This window comes from Triticum urartu, chromosome 5 (genome assembly GCF_003073215.2).
Source record: "Triticum urartu cultivar G1812 chromosome 5, Tu2.1, whole genome shotgun sequence".
NCBI lineage: Eukaryota > Viridiplantae > Streptophyta > Magnoliopsida > Poales > Poaceae > Triticum > Triticum urartu.
The window spans coordinates 110,114,717-110,132,399 of NC_053026.1; the positions used below are offsets into that span (position 1 = coordinate 110,114,717).

The following is a 17,683-nucleotide window of genomic DNA, read 5'->3' on the forward strand; positions in this document are numbered from 1 at the left end:
GAACCAAACTGACGCTTGACCCATTTATGGTTGCGATCGCCCTTTTGATGAAGACTGAGGAGAAGCTCACGATCAGTCATCACCCTTGGAGCTGTGCCTTGAGGATTTTGCTTGGAATCATTTGCGGCAGAGTCATGAGTTGCAGAGTCATCATTGGTGGAGTAGGATGCAGCTTTGCGAAACTTTCCATCCAATGGACGAGTACCTTCGTCAATAATCGCAGACTTTCCCTTCTCATTAGACGAGGAAATAGGTCATTTGAGGATTCAATGGGCGGCAAGTAGCTGAGATGGTTTTGAAAGTAAGCCTAGTAGTTGACTGAAGACCTTCATCTGAGGAATCTCATAATCCAAGGAGCATAAGGCTTCAACTCAAAAGGTGAGAATGCAACATTTTCCAGAGTCATCATGAAGAAATCATGGTAGTTGACAGGAGCTCCATGAATGATGTTGAATAGCAAATTCTTCATGATGCCGATGACTTCTTCTTCATTAGAATCATGGTCTTTGATAGGACTCAGGGTCTTGGTTAGAATCCTGTAGATGGTTCTTGGCACATAGAGCAATTCCTTCACGAGGAATTTGGTTTTGGGGGCTTGGCCAGGCTTTAGCGGCTTCATCAGCACTTGCATATAATGATCAGATAGCTCAGGTTCATGGTAGATGAGCTGCGCACCTTCAAGGGGAGGACTGACAGGCGGGGCATGAAGCAATTCAGAGGCTGGAGCTTTATAGTGCGTGTTTTCTGTCATCCAGTCCAGCACCCATGAATTCACATCTTCAGCGTTGCCGGTGATATGCAGTGTAGCATAGAACTGAAGAATTAGCTCTTCATTCCAGTCAACGATGTCAGTGTAGAAATTGAGCAGCCCAGCGTCATGATGAACACTGAGGACGCGGGTGAAGCAAGGCAACGACTCCATGTGAACATGAGGAATATGCTCATGGTTGAAGATCTTGTCGTTGTCAAAGAGCAGAGAAGAATAGAAACTACTCATCTGACTTGCTGTCCAAAAACGCTTTCTTCGAAGACAAGCAGAGTCATATGGGGTGTAGTCAGTGAAGAATACATGCTCATGAAATAAGTCATCAGCTTTGAATTTCTTCTTCTTTGAGAAGGGATTCTTCGGCTTGGGCTGAGAAGTATCAGTCAATGTCTTCACAGCCTCAGGAATCACATTCTCAGGAGCTGCGGGCTGAGGAATTTCAGAATCAACATTTTCAGTGGCAGCCTGGGTCTCCACTTCTTCAGCAGCATGAGCATCAGCACTAGTGGCTGGAATTTCTTCAGGAATGGTGAGCAGTGAAGCTTGATGTTCATCAGAGCCCATTTGAACTTCTTCAGTCCAAACTGGGGACTGAGGAATCTGTTGAAGTGGGGTGAACATGGGTGAATTGGGGTGATGACTTTCCCAATAGTCATCATTCAGCACTGGAGTAGTGCACCCAATGTCCACATCTTCTTCAGCATCAATTTCCTCAACGCCTGCCTCTTCAGCTGTGAACTGAGGCATAGGCGATGATACAAGAGGAGTAGACGTGATGTTGTCCACCTCAATTTCTTCGTCCAACTGCTCTGACAAAGAAGCAGAAGGATCTTCTTCATCTGATCCGCTTGGGATCTCATAATCCTCACCAAAGGGAACAATCTCCTTTTATGGCATGCTTGAGACAGGAATAGCATCAATGGGATTCTCAAAAGAGCTTGTCAATGTCTTCATATTCTTTGGAGCTGAAGACTCTGAGGTAGCAGATGCTTTCCTTTTCTTCATTGCTGCTCGCTCCGCAGCTTTAGTTTTCTTCGCTTCTATTGCAGACGGAAGAACGTGGCTTGATGATTGTGCAGGAGGAGCAGAGGAAATTGGTTCATTTTCCTCGGGCACAACTGATGCAGTTGCCTTGACTTGCTTGGTTTCTTCAGGTGCAGCGACAGATGCTTCAGCTGGCCTGGCTTGTTCTTTAGGCACAACACTAGTGGTTGCCCTGGCAATCTCATCAGTGGCCGGAATAACTTCATCAGCCCTGGTATTTGCAGTTTCATCAGTAGCCTGATTTTCATCAGCGGTGCTGGCATGTTCTTCAGTGGGCTGAGCAGATGCTTCAGCCTGAGGAGATTCATGTTGCGTTGGGGTAGCAACATTTGAGGTGAATCCTTCAGCCAGTCTCACAAATCTGACTCTGGCTCCAAGCCAATCTGCACGATAGGTGCTAAATTCATCACTGAGTCGTTTGATCTCACACTGTATAGCAACAAGTTCATCAGTTGTCATCTTGACAACATTCTTCTTCAGAAAACGCTCCTTCTTGTACTAAGCTTTCTTCAGCTGTCTGGCCTTCTTGAATTTCCATTTTTCTTCACTGATGAAGGCGCTTAGCATGTGACTTTGGCTAGGAGTGAGCTTGAAGTCAGGCATAGGTGTGTTGGGGTCCTTATGCCAGAGATCAATGCACTCAAGGATCAGCTTGGGATCCAATAGAAGAGGCACATTGGTGCCTTTGGCTCTAGCGGCCCGTTGTTGTCCATCTCTGATGATTTCAGCGAGTTCTTCATCATCAGCTTCGTCATCACTGGACGGTACATGAAAGGCAACCTGCTTCTTGTGAGGACTTAGTCTTGAGCCTCGTCCAGTAGTAGCCTTTGTCTTCAGCAAGGTGGGCCAGTTGAGGATTGCGGGGGAGCTGAAGAACTTGCAGAGGCTCCTGGGGAAATTGAGATGCCTTTGGTCCTTTGACATGAGGCGAGATGCACAGGTGCATAAGACTTTGCCGGAGGAGCATAGGGCTTTGCAACTTGAGGAACTAGAGCAGCGTGAGGAATTTGCCGTGAGGGCATGGATGAGCTGGGCTGTGAGGGCATTGCGGAAGAACTGGGCTTGTGAGCTGGTTTATTGGCCATGGCCTTCCTATGCTTGCTAGCAGAGGCCTCAGCTGTGGCAGTAGCAGAGTCATCATTAAATTTCCCCGCTGCTACCTTTGCCATTCTGGCTAGCTTGGCTTGCCATTTTGGCCATTCATCAGGATAGTCCTCACCGCGCTTGAGGCTGGTGGGATCAACTATTTGGCCAAGTGCCAGTGGAGGTCTTAGGCATGGAGGGTGAAGAGCTAATTTCTTCATGTACTTTGGAGTGACATAGCGATATTCCCTCCATCCTTTGGCCCATCTCCTCTCAATCTTCTGAATGCGCACTTTACGCTCATTCTTTGTTTCCTCAGGGGGTGTGCAGCACCCTCCATAGATGTCTTCAGGGATTTCAAAAGCACTGTTGACTTCCAATTTCTTCCCTCCCTTCTGTGGTTTCTTGCCATCTACCATATTCTTCAGCTGAGGATTTTGAACGATTGAGTTCTCTAAAGAAGTATGCAATTTTTCTTCAAGGAACACTGCAAATGAGTCAAGTTGATGAGAACCTAGTGATTCAGCAGCGGACATGAGTACCTATGAACAGAGTATAGGTGCGAAGAATTTGGAGAGGTCATGTGCGTTCTCAGATTTTTTTGCAAAAAGAACAAGTTTGGGGAATTTGACCAGTGGTGTCTTGTGGAACTTCACTAAGCGCTTTTTGACTTAGGTTCCAGGGTTGTCTAGATTGAAAATCCACACAATTGAGGAATCTTGAAGAAAAATGTTGCTTAAGAGAAATGGATCAAGAGCATATGCATGTGAGGTGTTTAAAGTTTGGAAGTTGAAGAATAAACACCTTTTGAAGATTTTGTAGAAATCATCAAAATCAAAAAGAGCAGTAAAAGTAACTTTTAATTACCTTGAGGAAGAACACGACAAACTAGGAGTAGTAGATTGGAAGTTCCTCAGTCTAGATATTCCACACCCTAACTTGGCAGAGGAAGACAGCTACGGCGGAGTGAAGAAATCCACGGCCGGCGCGAGTACGACGGCAACGAGGTCGAGGCAATGAAGCTCTTCCTCACCGGTGACGATGGAAGTAGCGGCGGCGCTAGGTCAGGAAGCTCGAGCGAGGGAAGTGAGGTCGAGCAGGGTAAATGCAGCCTGAGGAGGTGAGGGGTATATATAGCCGAGGTGAAAAACTGCTTGTCCGAGGAAAATGGACGAACGTGCCCCTGACTCTTCTCATCCTAGTGACATCTGTCACCCACATACAGAGCGGTGGCGATCATGGGAGATCATGGGTGAATAGATAAATCCTATCATGGGATGTGGAACGGTTTAGGCGGCAAAGGCTGAAATTTTAGATAAGAAAGTTTTAATGTTTCATTCGCAAATTCTCCAGGTGGCAAGGACACAGTGAAGACTTTGAACGTGTAGCAACCTGAATTTGGTAGAATCCAAGTCTCGGTGCTTACTATGCTATCCCTGGATCATAGCTAGCACACACAGTAACAAAAATGAATATCAGTAAGACATAAATGATTCTACTACAACGGTAGATCCAGATATATATCAATCATACCTTAGGCACAGCTCAAGCTAGCAGATAATACAACGGAATTATATGTAGTCACTAAGTTAGGCTCCATCAACGCCACTGGGCTCATTCAGTGTAGACCATAACCCTATCGTCTCTTAATCTGTCAAGACCTGCACATGACAGGTGTAGGTGAGTACGTGGAATGTACTCGCAAGTTGCAAAGGAAAGTTTAACAGAATATATATGCAGGGTAAGTATTGTGGAGGTTTCATTTGCGTAAAGCCAATTTTCTCCTATACTAAATTTTATAAACTACTTTTGGAATAGAAATAGTTTTAGTATAAAAAGTAGGAGTGAGACACTTGGATATACACACCAGTGCTCAGTCTCCAAAATAGTTTTAAAACATACATAAGGTTGAAGTGAAACACATTCACTGTGCTCATTTCTCAACTTTAACCCTTAAAATAGATTTTTGGAAAGGAGAGGGGAGATTCTTCTTCAGTCCAAGTCTTCAGTTGCTCAAATTGCCTATAACCAGGGGCATGACTAATCGATTAGGTTAAACCCTCTACAAAGGTCGTACATGTTCCCCACATGACACAACCAACACCGTTTACCATTACACACTTGGGTGTATGACTAGGAGGATATTTTGATGAAGCCTTTCCGTAACAGCCCCATATACCTGACCAAGCCGCCCGCAACTTAGGCAATGAAAGCCCCTCTCCAATGGCGGTCCTGAGGTAAGGGATTCCCATTATTACTAAGCTAAGCCAGAGCCCATAGTAGCATGTGGCTATACTGGAAGCTACATCAAACTGTACTTGGAAGATCTCATTCCCCTGGACGGCGGTCCCCACCAAAAACCTATGTGCAAGACCCCAGTCGGGCGCATTCACTGCAAGACCCCGATGGGCGCAATCACTTGTAGACGCTCCCGTCATACCATCCTGCCCAGGGAATAGAAGTAAAACAATATATAATTTTGTTTTAAAAAGATTTTCTCAAACTTTGCTCCAAAGAAAGCAAGTTTAAGGTTTAAAACAAGTTTGGTTTTCGCTCCACCCATTTTGTGCAAGCGTGGCCAATGGTGAGTCTTGAACCTATGGCTCTAGCTAAATATAATACTTTGCAAAACTTTTATAAAACATGCATAGTATTAAAATTTAAAGAGTTATGCATAGTATGAAAATATAGGTCGAAGCATGATCAATTTGCAGCTTGCCTTCGGTTTCTTAGTCACAAGGTTCTACCTCCTCGTAGAATTCAGTTTCGCACTCGTCGCAATCTAACACGATAAATAACTCAAGTAAGACACTCGGCATATCCACATTCACATAACAATGATTCAAGCAGGCATTCAACACACAAATAACATCGAAATGAAAATCCAAATAACAACACAAATTATTCGATTGCCACTATCATAATTTCTAGGGCTCGGTTAGGGTTGATATAGAATCAGGTATGGTCTTGGAAGAAAATATGACATAGTAATATTCTAGGGTTGGAAATGATACTAAGTGAAGATCTTGGTTTGATATAGAAGATGGGTTGTGAGACAAGTTCTTACAAGAAATTCTATCATGAGATTATTCGGAATATTTGACTTGGGTTAAATAAAACTGGCGTGGCATAAGTTTCAAGATAAAAGGATTAAATCCTTAATCTTGTAACTTCAAAGTTTTGTGGTGATATCCAATGTCCAGAGAGGTTTCCTAGGATCAATCTAAGAGTTTTACCCTATAGTCAAATTTTACTTTAACTAAGTTATTAAATGATGATCCAAGAAGGTCAAACCAAGGTGTTGATGATAAAACAGCATCTAAACTATGTTGGAAAACTAATCCATTAGTCCAACAGAAAGGTTAGGTCCTAAGGTCCAACTTCCATATATAAAACATTTTTATATGGTTTACAGAATAAAAGATATAGCAAAATTACTCAAATTTGTATTTAAATCAAAACTAAATTTTAATTTCCTCATAAGTGAAATTTTATAATTTCATAAAAAACTACAGGTTCCAACGAATCTGGGGATATCTTATTTGTCGAAATCAGACATACGGTTTGGGAGATACAAATTTCCGAAGTTTAGATATTTTTCTGAAAAATGACTTACGGAATTTTAGAGGAGGCTTGCTGGAGTTGTCGCCGGAGTTGTGGAAGAAGGTCCCCAAACGGCAAGAGCTCGGCAAGGAGAGTCCGTTGGATAAGGTCACGGGCTCGGCCTTGTCCCGTGGCAGCGTGGAGCCGCCGCCGGAGCTGCCGAACTCCGACGAGCAATTGCTCACAGAGGAGGACGAGGTAGAGAGGGGTTTTCTTGGGAGGGGATGAGGACTGTGAGGTTCACCTATGGGTACAATTTATAGGAGAGGGGGAGGTCAGAATCGAGTGGAGCGTCATCGGTTTCATGGGTGTTAATGGCGGCTGTTACTTGTGCTGCTAATGGCCATTAATGGGGAAATTAGGGCGCACTAATAGAGGTGAGGGGTCATGGGAGACGAGAGGAACCGATTCAGGAGGTCAACGGGTGCGGGGGGAGGGAAGGGAAGCGTTGGGCGCCGCCGCTGTACGCCATGGCGGCTTCTGTGGGGTGAACGTGGGGAGGAAGAAGACCTCCTGTACGTGTACGTGAGGAGCTGGGCTGTTGTAGCTGGTTGGGCCTAGCCCAATTAGTTTTAGGACTAATAAACTATATTTTGTGTGCGTGTGTGCAAGAAGTTTAATTATAACAGGAATTAAAATGTTTGTGTTTACCTATTTATTATTTCAATTCTACGCCCATTAAGTTCAGAATTCAATAAACTTATTTTCGTGCACAAACTTGTTTTAATATTGCATTACGGGCTTCATAATTTCCCCAACATATGTGTGAGGGTTTTACGAATACCCAAATGACTAACAAGAAATATTTAATATTTCCCAATAATAGTTTTGAAGAAGTCATATTATCTCCTCTCACATTTATTTTTATTTGTGTAATTTGGAAATATTTAAATGGCATTAAAGCTCCAAATAAGACCCAATTCAAATGGAACTCCCAAAAGTCAAAGAACTTCAAATGAAATATTTATTCGCCACATTTTTGAGAAAGTCATTTTATTCCCACTCCATTTTTATACGTGGTTTCAAAATATTTCATAGGTGTCCAAAAGAAAAGCAATTGAATGAAATATTTGAAACAAGAATCAAAAGGTTTTAATTTTCCATGACAATCATAGCAATTCACTCATTAATATCTTATTATTAACATTCCAAAATTTGGAAAATTTTGGGATGTTACAAACTACCACCCTTAAAAGAAATCTCGTCCTCAAGATTTGCAGGGGCTAGCAAGAAATAGGTTAGGGTTTGGGTTCCTTGGGTTACTTCCCCGGGGTTTGGTCATATAATATACAGGTTTGCAGTTTATCCTTTTTTCCTCCAGTCTTGAGAGAATGTCTTCTATTAATTTAATGTTGTGTATTCCAGTTCTTCAGCATGCCTATATTCGGGGCTTTTGTCACCATTCTGGATCTTTGATGATTTCTTGTGTGACCCAATTATCATTCTAGGGTGTTCGGGTGCTACCACCCTTAAGAACAAACTTGAGAGGATTTCCACAATTTTTTCATTCCTTGGTAGTTCTTCATAAACATTCTGTAGTCAGAACCGAGCTTTCCCTCAAAAGAAAGTCTTCTCAAAATCCACAAATTCAAAAACTACCTATGGAAACTCTCATGGCGGTCGATGGCTTCTGATGGAATTCTTTGAAGATCTTCGTGTTTATTTCTCACCGTTCAATCTACGTTAGGCAGGGTTGCCTACCTATAAGGGTAATACATCGTACCATTCTATGGTGATAGGCTTGTCTCAACAACACTCTACTAGAGTTTCAAGTCTCACTGATTTACCAATAAAACATACAAAAGTATATAATAAGAGTCTCCAGTATGGGGCCAATCCATCCCGTACTCAAATCATTTCCTCATATGCAGATAAGTAAATCGCGTGTTCTAACACTTGGTCTTTCTCACTCCTCCTTAAGAGGTCTTCACCTGCAAACTAGTAAAACGCTTTTCGATGACATTGATCCTACGCAGGTGGTTTATTCGAGTAGGAATGATAATCATACTCCTTGCACATAAAATCCTTATTACATCCTTTTACCTCTCTTACAACTTCAAGTTCAAAAATATAGCTTATTACTAGTGCTGCCATCCACATAGATTGGTATGGTCAAGCATTTATCCTCCAACCTTATTCATTTGTTCTCCTTGAGAAGCTTTAGTCCAACTGAAATCGTGCGATGTAATCCTTGAAGTCATTATCCTTTGTTTCTTCGTGGCGGCCATGAACTTCATGTCCATCAGCTCAGCATATACTTCCCTCAAGTACTCTTGGGCATGACGGAGTCTGGCTTCAAGGATTTGCCCAATCTAACGTATGGCTTCCATGGCAGCTTCACGAACAGAGTCGAAGAAGGTGGTTCGAGGTACTCGGGAAATGAAAAAGTATTTCCTAGTAGTCTTTGGACAAACTCTTTTTTCATGAAAGATGTGTACTTCCACGTACCAAAGTTCCACTCCATTTTCAATGAAAGGATAACCCTTGTAGATTGCATCTCCTTCAAGGTGAATATGTCCCATCATATCCTTCAGGATTTTTGGAAAATCATGGTCACTAGTCAAAGTCATGATCATTTCTGGGCCCTTGTGGAATGACTCGTAAATGGTTGCCATTTGCAGGTGAAAAGGAAAGGTAGAGTTCAAAACAAAAGGTATGTATCTCCTTCAAAGAAATGTGGTTGTTTCCACGAGGAAAAGTTTAGTGGTTAGTTCGTCCATGGTTCAAGTTTTTGGTCTAGGTGAGACAGAGCTTAGGAAGGAAAAGAGATGGACACACACACGCCACAATCAACAACCAACTCCTATCTCAATGTTTGTAATGGGCTCGTTTACTATAGTTTCGTCATGAAGTCTTCAATCCTTCAGTTCTCGAAAGTCTTCAATGCATTTCTCCCATATGAAGGTCTTTTGTTAATCATCCATAACTCCACCTCTTAGGGTTAAATAAATAATACAAACCTACAGAGTTCGTATCCTAATAATGCAAGTTTTTAAATCACGCAACTCAAATGACCACAACAGTTAAAACAACGAAAGAAAAAAATCCAATAAAACTCCAAATCCACAACATATATTTTATTCAATCAATCCTATGTACCGCCATCCACATAGCTTCTGCATGGTCGAGTACACTAATCGCAAGCGTTCCTCCTTTATTACATGCATGGTGGTCTTAAGTTCTAGATTCAGCATCCAGGTTGATGCTGCTGAGGGAGATATTGCTGTTGTCATCAGAGGAGTTGACTGAGAAATCCTCTTCTTTAGCCTTTTCTCCTTTTAGAACCCTGTTCTCTAGCTTGAGTTTCTTATTTCGAGCCTTTTTCTTCCCATAATTCCTTCTGTAGTTTCTTGATTTTTGTCTCTTGAGCCTGGACTTCGTCTTTGTTTTCCTCCAAATATTCTCGCATTATCCCCACCTTCTGCTCTAGGAGGGTTCTAACTTCCTTCATGGCCTCTATCTTCTGCAAATCTTCGGAATGCTCTAGTTGAAGACCTTTGATATACCTTTCTAAATCCAGATTATAATTCACATATCGTTGAGTTTTCTCTTGTGACCTTCCTTGATCCTACCAGGTTCGCCAGTGATCTCTTCCACCCCAAATCACAAAAGAAGGTGCCTCCTAGCGCCTGGTGATAACGTCCGCATAGACATGCTATTATGCCATGTACGGCAGCAATCACAACTCCCTCAAGAGTTGGATGAGTTTTGAAGAAGATCATGTTCTCCATCTTTGAATGTCCATAAATGGTAATGTTTGGCATTCCAGTAGCTTCTTCCCTCCAAATGGTGCCATGATGCAATCGAAGTCTTAGTGTCTGAACCAACCTTAAAATATGGATGCCTGGCTCAAGTCACAATGTTCCATCTACATGTTTGAAATAGGAGAGACTTAGTATAGAGAACAAAAGGTACGAGAATTGCAGTTTTAGTAATACCAAAAATAATTGTTGTTCCTATCATGGTCTTCCTATTTCTAAACCATTTCTAGGGTCACGTCCTATAGTCAACGTATGCTCTAATACCATTTTGTAGCGACCCAGATTTGGTAGAATCCAAGTCTCTGTGCTTACTGTGCTATCCCTGGATCATAGCTAGCACACACAGTAACAAAAATGAATATCAGTAAGACATACATGATTCTACTACAACGGTAGATCCAGATATATATCAATCATACCTTAGGCACAGCTCAAGCTGGCAGATAATACAGCGGAATTATACGTAGTCACTAAGTTAGTCTCCATCAACGCCACTGGGCTCGTTGAGTGTAGACCATAACCCTATCGTCTCTTAATCTGTCAAGATCTGCACATGACAGGTGTAGGTGAGTACATGGAATGTACTCGCGAGTTGCAAAGGAAAGTTTAACAGAATATATATGCAGGGTAAGTATTGTGGATGTTTCATTTGTGTAAAGCCAATTTTCTCCTATACTAAATTTTATAAACTACTTTTGGAATAGAAATAGTTTTTAGTATAAAAGTAGGAGTGAGACACTTGGATATACGCACCAGTGCTCAGTCTCCAAAATAGTTTTAAAACATACATAAGGTTGAAGTGAAACACATTCACTATGCTTATTCCTCAACTTTAACCCTTAAAATAGATTTTTGGAAAGGAGAGGGGAGATTCTTCTTTAGTCCAAGTCTTCACTTGCTCAAACTGCCTGTAACCGGGGGCACGGCTAATCGATTAGGTTAAGCCCTCTACAGAGGTCGTACACGTTCCCCACATGACACAACCAACCCCGTTTACCGTTACACACTTGGGTGTACGACTAGGAGGAGATTGTGACGAAGCCTTTCCGTAACAGCCCCCTATACTTGACCAAGCCACCCGCGACTTAGGCAATGAAAGCCCCTCTCCGATGGCGGTCCTGAGGTAAGGGTTTCCCGTTAGTACTAAGCTAAGCCAGAGCCCATAGTAGCATGTGGTTGTACTGGACGCTACATCAAACTGTACTTGGAAGATCTCATTCCCCTGGACGGTGGTCCCCACCAAAAACCTGTGTGCAAGACCCCAGTCGGGCACATTCACTACAAGACCGCGATAGAGATCTCGCCCTTCAACACATGATCATGAAGAAAATGATGACGAATATGAATGTGCTTTGTCTTCGAGTGTTGAACTGGGTTATGAGCAATCTTGATGGCACTCTCATTGTCATAGTAGAGAGGCACATTTTTCACATTGATGTCATAGTCCTTGAGGGTTTGCTTCATCCATAGCAATTGAGCATAGCACAAACCAGCAGCTATGTACTCAACTTCAATAGTAGAGAGTGATATGGAGTTCTGTTTCTTCGAGGACCAACATACCAAAGATCGTCCAAGGTAATGGCATGTGCTTGATGTTGACTTGCGGTCCACACGATCACCAACATAGTCAGAGTCTGAATATCCAATGATATCGAAAGTTGGGCCCTTGGGATACCATAATCCAAGTGTTGGAGTGTGAGCTAGATATCGAAGAATATGCTTCACGGCCTTATGGTGTGATTCCTTTGGTGTAGCTTGAAAACGGGAACACATGCTAACACTAAGCATAATATTTGGCCTAGATGCACAGAAATACAATCAAGAGTCAATCATGGAGCGGTATACCTTTTGATCGAAGTCAATACCATTTTCATCAGTGCATAAATGGCTATTTGTGGGCATAGGGACTTTGACGCCTTTGCAATCTTGCATGCCGAATTTCCTCAATACATCCTTGTGGTATTTCTCCTGAGATATGAAGATGTCGTTGCGTTGTCGACGAATCTGAAGACCTAAGAAGAATTTCAATTCTCCCATCATAGACATTTGATATTCTCCACTCATCATATAGGCAAATTCATCACTGTAACGTTGGTCAGTACAGCCGAAGATGATATCATCAACATATATTTGGCACACGAATAATTCATCATCATAGGTTTTGGTGAAAAGAGTTGGGTCAAGTGAACCGGGTTTGAAGCCTTTCTTCATGAGGAATTACTTCAAAGTATCATACCACGCCCGAGGGGCCTACTTGAGGCCATAGAGGGCCTTATTGAGTCTGAAGACTTTGTCAGGATGCTTTATATCGTCAAAACCTAGGGGTTGAGCAACATATACTTCTTCCTCAAGCTTACCATTGAGGAATGCACTTTCCACATCCATTTGATATAGGATGATATTATGGTGGTCAGCATAAGCAAGTAATATGCGAATAGCCTCAAGTCTAGAAACAGGTGCAAAAGTTTCATCGAAATCAATTCCCTCGACCTGTGTGTAGCCTTGAGCTACAAGTCGTGCCTTATTCCTCACCATAAGGCCATTTTCATCTTGCTTGTTGCGGTAGATCCATTTGGTGCCGATGATATTGTGCTTGCGTGGGTCTGGTCACCTAACAAGTTCCCACACATTGTTGAGCTCGAACTGATGTGATTCTTCTTGCATTGCTTGAATCCACTCAGGCTCCAGAAATGCTTCATCTACCTTAGTGGGCTCTGTCATAGAGACAAAAGCAAAGTGCCCACAAAAGTTAGAAAAATGTGAAGCTTTTGAGCATGTGAGAGGACCTGGTGCTTTGATGTCATCAATGATTCTCTCAATCTGCACTTCATTTGCAACGCGAGGATGAACAAGTTGACGACATTGAGGGGGCTCAGCATTTTCTTCAAAGCCATTTTCCTCAGGTGCAGCAACATGATGTTCTTCACGATCAAGAATGACTTCTTCAGCAGATTCTTCGGGAGGAATGACATCCTCGGTAGCCTTGAACTTGATGGATTCCTTAGGTGGTATTTCATCTAGCACAGGAGGTAGGTGCTCTCTTTGTGAGACATTACTTTCATCGAACCTCACATCTACAGTCTTAACAACCTTGTGGTGATAGGTGTTGAAGACTCTGTAGGTGTGTGAGTCCTTTCCATAACCAAGCATAAAACCTTCATGTGCTTCCGGTGCAAATTTAGAATTGTGATGAGGATCTCTAATACAACATTTAGCACTGAAGACTTTGAAATAACTCACATTGGGTTTCTTGTCAGTAAGGAGTTCATATGAGGTCTTTTTGAAGATTTTGAGAACATATACCCTATTGATGATGTGGCACGCAGTATCAATTGCCTCGGGCCAGAAACGAGGAGGCGTGTTGTCTTCATCAAGCATAGTGCGAGCCATCTCAACAAGAGTCTGAAAGTGCAACTATACCTAGGTGGTTTTGGTAATTCCTAACAACATATAGCTCACTGAGCTAATGCTACTTCAAGATTAATATCTCAGGAAAGCTCAATGATTGGCATGGCATGGATGAGAAAAGTGGACCCCTCAAAATGCTAAGGACAAAGGATTGGCTCAATCTCAAAGCTCAAGAATCTACATTTTCTATTTTAGTGATCCAAGATCACATTGAGTCTATAGGAAAAGCCAATACTATCAAGGAGGGATGAGGTGTTGCTTAATGAGGTTCTTGCTCAAAATTCTTAGTGATATGCTCCAAAACCCTCAACTACTTTCTCACATCCACATATGACCTAAACCAAAAGTAAAATTCGGCCCCACCGATTCTTTCTATCAGGCGCCACCGAGTTCAAATGTCATAGCCACTGCCACAAACCCTAGGCAAATCGGTCTCACCGATAGGGATCTCGGTCTCACCGATGTGGGGTTGTAATCCCTTTGTTTCCCTTCGTAACATTTCGGTCTCACCGAGATGAGCGATCGGTCCCACTGAGATTGCAATGTAAACTCTCTGTTTTCCCTTCGTAACGTTTCGGTCTCACTGAAATGAGCGATCGGTCCCACCGAGTTTACCTGACCAACTCTTTGGTTAGCTTATTACCAAAATCGGTCTCACCGAGTTTGTGTAATCAGTCTCACCGAGATTACATTATGCCCTAACCCTAACCATATCGGTCCTACCGAGTTGCATATCGGTCCCACCGAAAACCCTAACAGTCACTAGCTTTGCTGAATCGGTCCGACCAAGTTTAACCATTCGGTCCCACCGAGTTTGGAAAGTTATGTGTAACTGTTAGATTTTGTGTGGAGGCTATATATACCCCTCCACCACCTCCTCATTCGTGGAGAGAGCCATCAGAACAAACCTACACTTCCAACCTATATTTTCTGAGAGAGAACCACCTACACTTGTGTTGAGACCAAGATATTCCATTCCTACCATAGGAATCTTGATCTCTAGCCTTCCCCAAGTTGCTTTCCACTCAAATCTTCTTTCCACCAAATCCATATGCTGTGGGAGAGAGTTGAGTGTTGGGGAGACTATCATTTGAAGCACAAGAGCAAGGAGTTCATCATCAACACACCATTTGTTACTTCTTGGAGAGTGGTGTCTCCTAGATTGGCTAGGTGTCACTTGGGAGCCTTCGACAAGATTGTGAAGTTGAACCAAGGAGTTTGTAAGGGCAAGGAGATCGCCTACTTCATGAAGATCTACCGCTAGTGAGGCAAGTCCTTCGTGGGTGATGGCCATGGTGGGATTGACAAGGTTGCTTCTTCGTGGACCCTTCGTGGGTCGAGCCCTCCGTGGACTCGCGCAACCGTTACCCTTCGTGGCTTGAAGTCTCCATCAACGTGGATGCACGATAGCACCACCTATCGGAACCTCGACAAAACATTCGTGTCTCCAATTGCGTTTGAATCCTCCAAACCCTTCCCTTTACATTCTTTCAAGTTACATGATTTACTTTCCGCTACTCATATACTCTTTGTATGCTTGCTTGAATTGTGTTAAGATTGCTTGACTTGCTCAAAGTTGCTAAAATCTGCCAAGAACTAAAATTGGGAAAAGGCTAGATTTTTATTTGGTCAAGTAGTCTAATCACCCCCCCCTCTAGACATACTTTCGATCCTACAAGTGGTATCAGAGCTTTGGTCTCCATTTGCCTTAATTTTCATAGCTTCTGGAAGTCATAGCCTTGGTTTCACAACCTAGGAGAGTATGGCGTCTAGCGAGGGAAATTACCACCGTAGAGGTCCTTACTTTGATGGTACTAATTTTGCTAGTTGGAAGCATAAAATGAAAATGCATATTCTTGGACATAACCCCGCCGTTTGGGCTATTGTGTGTGTTGGCTTGCAAGGTGAATTGTTTGATGGGAGAGAACCGAATCGTGAAGCTACCGTAGAAGAGTTGAAGATGCTGCAATACAATGCTCAAGCTTGTGATATCCTCTTCAACGGATTGTGCCCCGAAGAATTCAACAAAATCAGTCGTCTTGAGAATGCAAAGGAAATTTGGGATACTTTGATTGATATGCACGAAGGTACCGACTCCATCAAGGAATCCAAGTTGGATGTGCTTCAAAGTCAACTTGACAAGTTCAAAATGAAGGATGGTGAAGGTGTCACTGAAATGTACTCTAGGCTTGCTCTTATCACAAATGAGATTGCCGGCTTAGGAAGTGAAGAGATGACCGACAAATTCATCATCAAGAAGATCCTAAGAGCCTTGGATGGAAAATACGATACCGTATGCACATTGATCCAAATGATGCCAAATTACAAAGATCTCAAGCTAATGGAAGTCATTGGCAGAATTGTTGCTCATGAGATGTCACTCAAGGATAAGGAGGAGCTCCATAACAAGTCAAGTGGTGCTTACAAAGCCTCATGTGAAGCTCCCACATCATCAAGTGAGAAACAAACCTTCAATGGAGAATTGAGCCTAATGGTGAAGAACTTTAATAAGTTCTACAAGAATAGAAGCAAAGAGAGAAGTTCCAAGTCAAGGTCCTACAATGACAAAAGATCTTCTAGTCGAGAGCGAAACTGCTACAATTGTTGAAGACCCGGACACTAATGAGTGTACGGCTCCCCACAAGAGAAGAGAAGATGCTCCCAAAAGAAGTAGAAGGGAAGAATCACCATCGAGGGAGAGAAGGAGTAGGGATGATCGTTATGAACGAAGACCCTCCCGGAGAAGCAAGGATTTGGAAAGGAAGGACAAGTCATCAAGGAGCTACACAAAACAAAGACACCAAGCTCATGTTGGTGAATGGGTATCCGGCTCCGACTCCGACAGTCACTCCGAGAGAAGCTATCACTCTGACTCCGAATATACTCAAGATGAAGGTGTTGCCGGTGTAGCACTTCTGTCAACCAACTCCTACGACATATTTGATTCACCAAATGAAGGAATTGGAAGATGCTTCATGGCCAAAGGTCCAAAGGTATCACACCCCGAGTATGTTGATTTCAATAGTGATGAAGATGACATGTTAGGTGATGATGATTTACTTGTTGACAACTCTAGTGATGACTACTATGATGAAACATCAATTAATCATGCTAATCAAGATGAAAAGAATGACAATGATAAGGAGAAGATTGAGTCTCTAACTAAAGAACTAAACACTCTTAAGTTAGCTCATGAAACTATCTTAGGAGATCATCGAGAACTTTCAAGGACTCATGAGAAACTACATTTTGAGAAGCTCAATATTGAGCAAGAGCATGAGTTCTTAAAGGCAATCAATGATGATCTTCGCAAGAAAAGTTCTTTTTACATTGCCAAGCGTTTACTCTTATCCACTTACATGTCTCAAGTCAAGTCTAGCAACAAGAACAAGAAGGATTCTTCCTCTAGTAGTAACAATAATCATGCTAAAACCAATGTTGTTGCTTCTAGTAGTTCTCTTGATTCCACTAATGATTCTCTTAGCCAAGTTACACTTGAGCAAGAAAATAGCTTATTGAAGGGAATCATAGAGAAAGGTGTTTACAAGGGCCTTGCCGGGAGTAAGAAATTCGAGGAAATTGTACGCAAGTAAGGAAGGCACCGGAAGAATCAAGGTACTAGTTTTGAACGAAAGTTCAATGCCAATGGAGTTGAGTGGGAAGAAGATCAATACCCCAAGACGAAGTTTGTTCCTCAACAAGAGAAGTATGATCCTACTTCCTTCAAAGGGACACAAGCTCAAGATGATCTTCCACCACAAGACCACAAGCAAAAAGTCAAGGACAAGCTTCAAGAGGAAATTGATGCATTTGAAGAAGCTCCTAAGGCCTTGGTCAAGTGGGTCCCCAAGACTACATCAAGTTCCACTTCATCAAGTACAACTACAATTCCAAGGATTCCCATCGAGATGGTGTGGATCCCGAAGAAGAAGAACTAGAGAGTTCTTGAGTGTGACTCCGCCAACATACTTCACTCTTATCATTTTGGCAAGAACAAGTGCAATCAACTTCCACATCT

At 42.5% G+C, this 17,683-nt stretch overlaps 1 pseudogene; it reads right to left on the reverse strand.

Annotated features, from left to right (window-relative positions):
• Positions 1-1,654: 1,654 nt before the first annotated feature.
• LOC125506830 overlaps positions 1,655-17,683 on the reverse strand; it is a 40,760-nt pseudogene continuing 24,731 nt past the window's right edge.